Below are 8,946 nucleotides of genomic sequence, written 5' to 3'. Positions count from 1 at the left end.
CACCGAGATTTGAGAAGGGCGGTTCGTGATGAGGCGGTCTTCGGCGACTTTTGCTATGATTGGGAATATGATTCAAGAAAAAGAAGCTCTTTGTTTAGAGACGCGTGAACATATTCAAAAAAGATCTTTGTTCAGAGACGTGTGAACATATCTGTAGGGAATAATTCAAGCATTAAACCCCTAGCTCGAACCCCACTGTGATCATACACTAAAGTACGGTGGCATCCAAAAGGGAAGAAGATAGAGCAAAAGAGTCCCCAACAAGTTTTTTTTAGGAACTTGTAAACCGTTCATAGGATGAAGGTTACACCCCTTAACGATCCAGGAGATCGTCAACTCCATAAGGTCTAGAACCTAATAAGGGTTCGGGGATGAAGGTACAAATCCAACCTAAAAGAGATTGAACCTGCCCTAATAATAGGCCTCTACTTTATTCTGATCGTATTCATGTGCACTTTTTAATTAACATTCAATCAATAAGATTAACCCTAAACTTGTTTATCTATGTTGGTTGAATATAATGCACAAATAAACTATTATTGGCGATCACTTGAATTATAATCACAATTAACCCTAAACAAGATTATTAATTATCTTATTAAGCGTGATTACAAGTATTAAATTCCCTTTAAACATGCATAAAAGGAGTGATCAAGCAATAACAATAAATATAATATGTATCAAGCAACATAATAAATAACCATCATCATGAATAATAATCATAAATAAAATAATCATCATCAAAATAATAATAATAATAATAATATTCATAATCATCATAAATCATAACAATTATAATCATAATCATGTTCATGTTAATATTAAAGCATAATAAACATAGCAAGATCCTGGGCATGATACTACCAAGATTAATAACAAACCCTAGCATGTCACTAAGAAATAAAAATCAAATCTTTAGCCCTAACATGATACTAACAATCATAAATATTAGGAAGAACATAGGAAGCATCACATGAATCATATTTAATATTAAAGTTACCCTAGACATGATACTAGGAATATCATAACAACAATATAAACATGATCATAACATCCAAAATCAATTAATCAATTAAAGTACTTACTTTGATGCCTCGTACCTCTTTCATATAACAAAATACACACGTTAGTAACTTCAAGGAAAAGTTATCAACAAAAATTAAATTAAATAATTGAAAGAGAGATTTGGGACTAAACCCTCATAAATCAAATCTTTCACGTCTAGAGCGAAGGCAACTTCGAATATGGCTAGGTGTATCTAAGTCTTGCGAATGCGGAATTTTGTATATAAAAACAAAGTTTAGAAAAAGAAAGAACGAAAGATGAATGATTAAGAGAGAATTAGAGAATTAATGATTGCGAATGAAAACTGATTGTAGGTGAGAACTTGTGAATGATGAGAATTGGTCCATGAAAACGGAGTTTTTAATACGTTATTTATTGAGAAAATCAGCCAAAAAAGATAACATATCAAAACAGAGTCTGACGCACAAAAAACAGAGCTGGCGCAAACCCTGGCTAACTGGCGCTAGGCACCAACACTAGCGCCAGGCGCCAATGGCTAGTGCCAGGCGCCAGGCCTAGTGCCAGGCGCCAGGCCTAGTTCCAGGCGCCAGTGCCTGGGGTCAGGCACCAAGCTTGTTTTTAACGCGTTTTTGAAAATCAAATAAGTTTGTCGTACTGGAGGATAAAATCATATAATTTCCTCGAAAATGCTATTTGATTTTAATTAAAACTCTGAAAAATCAAAAATCAATTTATCAATGCTAATTGAATCAGGAATGAAAAGAAACTTCTAGAAGATTCTAGAAGACTAAAACCATTCCTAATTGCATTAGGAATGATAAATCATATTAGGCCCTCCTCTAGATCATTGGGCCGTATATAAGGCTCAAACCGGGCCCAGTTTGGTAAATTGGCCATAACTTCCTCAATATTCATCGGAATTGGGCTTGTAATATATCGTTGGAAAGCTCTTGTCAAGCCCCATCCAACTACACTATTATTGGACCCATATCATGGACCAACAAAACTGGATTGGCTGTTTTTCTTAAAATAAGTTTTCAAAAAACAGAGAGAAGAGAAAAGAAATTAAAACTATCCTCAACACTAGAATTTCCACACTTTCACTTCATTCGATTATGATTCGACGTGAGAGGTACTCATCACCGGGTTTGGTTTTGGGGAGACACAAATGGGTGTCTACAGAAGCCCCCACTTTGACTGAGTTTGGAGAAACGCAAGTTTCGAAAACAAAAGTCAAAGTAGCGATAGAGACGGAGAATGATTCAGAACGTTCTGCGATCCTAAACCAATATTGTAACGCCGATACCTGCAAACTAACGTTAGTTAAACAGATAAAAGAGTTAAGAAACGCGTATCTTGCACCATCGAGCACACGTCTCTGAAAGTAACCGATTTGCTGTCGCTTTATTGTTGTTTTGATGACCTCCTGCAAGCTAGAGAATGCCATCCCGCTTTAAAACTGCTACGCCCGTAACTGCTTCCAATATAGAAGATTGCTTCGCCTGAAACGATCCTCTTCCGCTTTGCACATCCAAGGGAATACTATCGAAGATTGCTTCTCTTGAAACAATCCTCATCCGCATTGATAATATTCCACGTCCAAGGGAATACTATTGAAGATTGCTTCTCTTGAAACAATCCTCAGTTGTTTGTGACAACTCTCCATAATCCAGGGAACGCCACCTTGCTGTTTCGATGTTCACTTATCTCTGAACAAAGAGCTTCTTTTTTATATGTTCACGCGTCTCTGAACAAAGAGCTTCTTTATTATATTCTTTTTTAATATGAACTTCTAAATGATGTGTCCACGCGTCTCTGAACAAAGAGCTTGATAATAGGATGCCCACGCGTCTCTGAGCAAAAGAGCTTGTAGGAAATGTCCACGCGTCTCTAAACAAAAGAGCTGGAAAAGGATTGTCCACGCGTCTCTGAACAAAAGAGCTTGATTGATATGCCCACGCGTCTCTGGAAAATAGATCTTGAATGAAATGTCCACGTGTCTCTGAACAAAAGAGCTTTGATGATATGCCCACGCGTCTCTGGAGCAAAAGAGCTTTTGAATGATATGCCCACGCGTCTCTGGAGCAAAAGAGCTTGATGGAAATGTTCACGCGTCTCTGAACAATAGAGCTTCGGTAGTTGAACATTTGTTGCGATAATGTCTTGAAGAAAAAATTTCCGAAGACCAACGTTTGTCGATCTCTAAAGCTCGCCAGAACTTTATTTCCGCTAAAACCAGTATGTCGGTGTCTCCGTGATTAGGCGCTTTAAGCTAAGTGAGACGATCTTTCATCAGGTCAATCACTTATTGCAATTGTAATCAAACTGACTACTTAATCATGTCAAATTGCTTATAGGGGCTAACTGGCGTACCAAGGAACCCAAAATTGTTGTATGAGGTCGAAATCACCTTTCTGAGAGGCTTTGAGCTCTGTCGCTGCTGAAATATCTCTGGCGCCAAGAATGGGAGTAGGGTCCTCCCTATTCTGCTGCACCTGTATTTATTTTTTACTATAGAACTTTGCCAATCTCTTTAGCCATCTTAGGGTTGACCTAAGGCTTAAAATTATCTTAGGGTTGACCTAAGGTTTAATGTTGCTTGACTCATCGACTTGACACGACTCAAGGTATAAACTTGACTCACTGATTGACTGACTCGAGGTTGACTCGACTCAAAGTGAAATGACACATGTGTTAGACTCATGACCCGTGTGTGCATAGTGTTGATTATGCGACTCGAAAATGCAAAAAAGCAAAAATTTTCCGTCATTTTTGTGGAGGGTACCGACTTTCTCCCGAAAAAGAAAGACGTGAAAAAGAAGAAGCGAAGTTTGAAGATGCATGTTGAATGAGCTTAGTCAGATGTTGTTTGATACTGTCTCTCAAGGTGCAAGGATTAATCCATCCTAGGCTATCTCAATGGTTGACTCAATGATGAAAGTATTTGGGTAACTTAGGCACGGAGGCTAAGCACTTCATACTTCGATGTAATGACAATTATGAGTGATGAGTGATGTGACAAGGCATGCTTCATCGTTATGTTAAGATTTCATGACAAAGGGTTCCTAAGGGAAGTATATTTGGTCATGTATCTGTGCGGTGTGTGAAAGTGACACTAAAGTTAGGCCGCAAGGGCTAAGTGTGTGGAAAAATATATTAAAAGAGTCAAATGGTGGTGACTCTTAGGCTAGGTAAGCTAATGATGTAGGGATCAAGTCCCCAAGTCTAGCTCTAAGTGAATAGGGATGAGCATTGGAGATCCCTTGATATGATCATGGTGTAAGTGTGTGAATGTGAATATGAATGCATGTTTATTACGGCCGCACCTCGATGTGAGGTTGCCTACGTATCCGTTAGGAATTAGGCCGAACGTAGCTCTAGCCAAACCTCGCACAAGTGTGTGTATACCTCAAAAAGGTCTTTTAAGGGTTGTAACTTGGTTAGGCTAAAGGTTATAGAAAAAAGGGATAAAGGCTCAGGACCCTAGATAAACCCCCAAGGTGTGCAACCTTGCTTTTGAATATTTGTATTTTCATGCTTGAGGTTTTCTACTCTTTTTTTAGCTCTTTCTTTTTCTTTAGCATTTATTTCATTTTTATAAGTGTGATCAATCTCGATCATGCGGTCTATCACTCACTTGGCATTCATGTTTCTCAGGCACGGTACCGAGCACTCGATAAGAGACGCAATCTGAGACGTGTTCATATCGAAGACATTTTCATATCAAAGACATTGGAACACTTGCTCTTTTGTACACTTTTATTTATTTTTTGCTATTTTTGCTATTTTAATCTTTTGAATTTGCTCAAGCTTTCTTTAGAATTGCAAAAGTTGCACACCATCCCATCCCAAGGATAGATAGATGTAGGTTGAAAAAAGAAAGGTCTATTGTTAGACAAGGCTCAAGGTGGTTTATGAAGAAAGGTTTGTATAATTGAAGGGTGAAAGGAAATATGATGTGGCTACAAGGAGTGCCTCAAATCATTGGTATACCTTGTGCTTAATTCGACATGGATTTTTTTTTTTTAATGCAATATAATGAAATGATCATATATAAGGAAATAAATGCTCATTTTTATTAAAAGAAAATATATTATGATCCTACAAAATAAATCTAAGGAGAATAAAAAGGTGCCTATGCTAGACTTATTGGGGAAAGGGTAAATAAAAAAAAGAAATAGAAAAAAGAGGTCACGAAATCTTGTCGTTGAAGCTCACCTCTTGTCTTTTGTTGTTTGCTTTATCATCACTCGTTTTCTCTTGTAAACTGGAGGTATGGGAAGCTTGTTGTTATCAATCAAATATTGGATAGCCTCCTTTAGCTTCCAATAGCTCTCAGTAGCATGACCCTTGCCTTGGTGGTACTTGCAGTGTTCGTTTGGATTCCAACTAGGCAATCTTTCCTTAAGTGGGGGATCTTGAATAGGTCCAATGGGAGTAATGATTCCCTTGGCATGGAGTCGATCGAAAGCATCATTGTAGATAATTCCAATAGGGGTAAATTCCCTTTTCGGTTGCTTTCGATTACCCATGGCTAGGATCTCACTAAGGTCGAAAGTACCAACACTATTACTAGAGTAGGTGTTTTCGGAAGAAGAAGGATAGTCGTTCTTCTTCCCTTTACAGCCACTGTTACCATTGTTACTAATCTTGGCCTTCTTGTCGCGCGGAGGAACATGAAGGAGATTTGAATCAATGAAGTCTTGAACACGATCCTTGAGGGCGAGACACTTTTCAGTAGTGTGACCGCGACCTTTACGGTATCGACAATAGGAATTTGGATCCCAATTGGGAAAACGTTTTTCAAATGGAGGGTGTTGACTGGGACCAATGGAGTGAATATGACCTTGATCATGTAGATAGTCAAAAGCTTCATTGTAAGTTGTTCCTATTGGAGTGTATTCTTCAATGGTCTGTTTTGCCTGTGGCTTAGGAGCATTGAGTTCTTCATTAAACCCTTGGCGAGAATTTGGTTCAATGGCCATCACCCGATTTGCTAATCCTTCTACCACAATTAAGAGCATGGCAATGACATCTTGCAGTTTTCGAATGTCCTCTTTTAGACTTGACGAGTCTTCCTTGGTATTATCTAAGAAAAGACTTTCATCCTCCTCAATTATGGCCACTTCATCGAGAGAGGTCATATAAGTTGTCTCCATCATGGGCTCTCCTACAGGTGTGATAAGAAGTGATGGATCAAAGGATGCTTGGTCATCTTCGATGGCTAGAATCTCAGAAGTTTCGTTGTTATCGATCAGATCTTGAATAGCTTCTTTGAGTTTCCAACACTCTTCAGTGTCGTGACCCTTTCCTTGATGATATTTGCAGTGCTTATTAGGGTCCCACTTAGGTGGCCTGGCTTCTGGAACTGGATCTTTGATGGGCCCTATGGGCATGACTAGTCCTTTATGATGTAGCTTCTCGAAAGCCGTTTCATAACTCATACCAAGTGGAGTTAAAACTCTTTTTTATCTTTGGATTCGTGGTTTAGAGGTGTTCGTGGCTTGTACTTCATTAATGGGAGAGGAAAAAGAAGGATGGTCGTTCTTCTTTCTTCTCGCACCATTATCTTTCAGAAGGTCATCTTCAATGTCAATGCCTATATTATAGACAGCTTTGAAAGTATCTAAATTGTGTTTGTACTTTAAGTGCTTTGAATACTTCCCTAGGAGATTCTTGATAAACATCCTCACAGATTCTTTTTCGGTAGGAGCCTTGACCATATTAGCGGAAGTTTCCCTCCTTTTATTGAAGAAAGAAGTGAACCCTTCGTTTTCCTTTTTTTTTAACATCTCAAGTTGTCTGTGGTCTGTTTCGTCTTGGATGTTGCACTTATATCTATCTATGAAAGCGTTTGTTATCGAATCCCAAGAAGAGGTTTTTTCTTTCTCGAGAGAAAAGAACCATTGTTGACAAACGGTTTTGAGAGATAGTGGGAACAGAGAGGGGAAAACCTTCTTATCGATACCCTTAATGCTCATTATAGTTTCAAAAGCTCTTAGATGGAAGTAAGGGTTATCTATTGCCTTGAATTTAGGGATGTCAGTGGCGTCAAACTTATGCGTTGAAGTTCCTTGTCCAGCGAGACCCCTTGTGAACTCATGCCCTGAAATTTTTAGTCACTAGATAGCTTGCTCAAACTTTCTTGCATGAGGTCCATCTGTTGTTGCTTCACGGGATCATTGATCTTGAGTGTGAGTAACTTCAGTGTCTCAGTCACGGTAACCAATTGGTTCCTAAGCTCATTGACTTCTTCTTGAATTTCCATTATCTTCTTAGCCTTCCTCTTTTGACGAATCGGTTTATCAAAAAGTGAGACTTGAACAAAGAGGTTGTCCTTGATTAATCGCCCTTCTCTCCTCGACCAAGTACTGTGGAAAAGGAAATTGGGGATATTTATTGTTAATTATTAAACTCAAACTCTATTCAACATGCAATGGATGGAAGAAGTGAAGAAAGATGGAATAGAATGTGAAGAAAAATGATGTAGATGGAGGGATATGAAGAATTAGGAATAGGATATACCCCTCACTCAAATGACAAAAAAACCGACTCATGCATGAACCTAAGACATGGTCACGGTGTGAAAAGAGTATGTACAAAGTGTGTGCTAAGACTAGTGAGTATAGGTGATATGTTAAGACTCGTGTCATGACCATGTGGCTAGACTATGTGACTAGACTCGATTAAAGACTAAGTTAAGACTTCACGTATATGCATTAAACTGGACAGACTGTGGTATTTTAGTCATAACTTTTTATATGTGACTCTGATTTGGATGAAACCAACTCCACATTAAATAAAAAACTCGGGGCTACAGATCCATAAGCTGTAGGACTCGTAACTCTTCCTAGAACTCCGGCTATGACCAAAACAAGTTGACGCTTGTGCAGTATATGGGAATAAAAATCCGGGTTGACTTAAAAGGACTATGACTCGATTTTAAGTTTATTTTTTTTTTAGCTCAAATTAATTAATTAATTAATTAATTAAACAAAGTTCTTTAGTCATTAATCAGTTTATTTAGTCTTAACACAAGTCAAACAAACGGTTAAGAAACCATAGAATATATGCACAACAAATAATGCACAATTAGTCAAGTAGGCACAATATGATGCAATGAGTTTGCAACCTAACCATGGCTCTAGTTCTCTAAAGTTCAGGATATGGTTAAGTTAATAGAGGGTCCATGGTTAATTGTCCTGATGCACCGGTTGGAAGCCTTACCGTGAAGGGTTGGCGCGAGTGGATGGGACACCGCGAGTTTAGAAAAACTCGCTTCCATGGTTTGGTGAATTCAACATCTCGGATGTACCCTTTTTTGCACGGAGTGTTCAATCGGGTAGATGGAGCATGAATTCCCAGAGGATTATGTCCATATGTAGAACACATATGGGTTTCAGAAAAGTGAGTAAAAATACAATCAGGAAGTAGGATCGAGCAAACAATAGGAAAAACTTGTCGAAATTAGAACGCATATTTCTGGCTCGGTATTGGGGGAAAATGCCGCCAATAAACAGAGACCGGCGCCATCTTTTAACTGTAGCGCCTGGCGCCAATACTGGCGTCTGGCGCTACGGCAAAAATTCTGGCGCCAAGTTCTGGCTCCTAACGCTACTTCCCACATGCCTCAGCAGCTTTCTTTGCTCGATAAAATTTTCCAGTTTCGCGCGGTGTTATTACGGTCGTAGTTGTGAAAGATATTTCTCAAATTTCCTACGTGTAAAATCCTATTTTTTTAACTCATTACGGATGGTCTTTCCAATGAGATCTTTTTATGCATATGAAAATACTGTTAATCAAAATTACGCACATGAAATACTTAAAACGTTTCGAGTCTCATCCACTCATTCTAAATCATTGCCGAAACAAATTAAGGAATTAAAATAGAAATCCTCCCCAGCGGAGTCGCTAAAAACT

The sequence above is a fragment of the Chenopodium album genome, chromosome 9, assembly GCF_948465745.1.
Source record: "Chenopodium album chromosome 9, dcCheAlbu1.1, whole genome shotgun sequence".
Lineage (NCBI taxonomy): Eukaryota > Viridiplantae > Streptophyta > Magnoliopsida > Caryophyllales > Amaranthaceae > Chenopodium > Chenopodium album.
Note: the sequence above shows the minus strand (reverse complement) of the source record.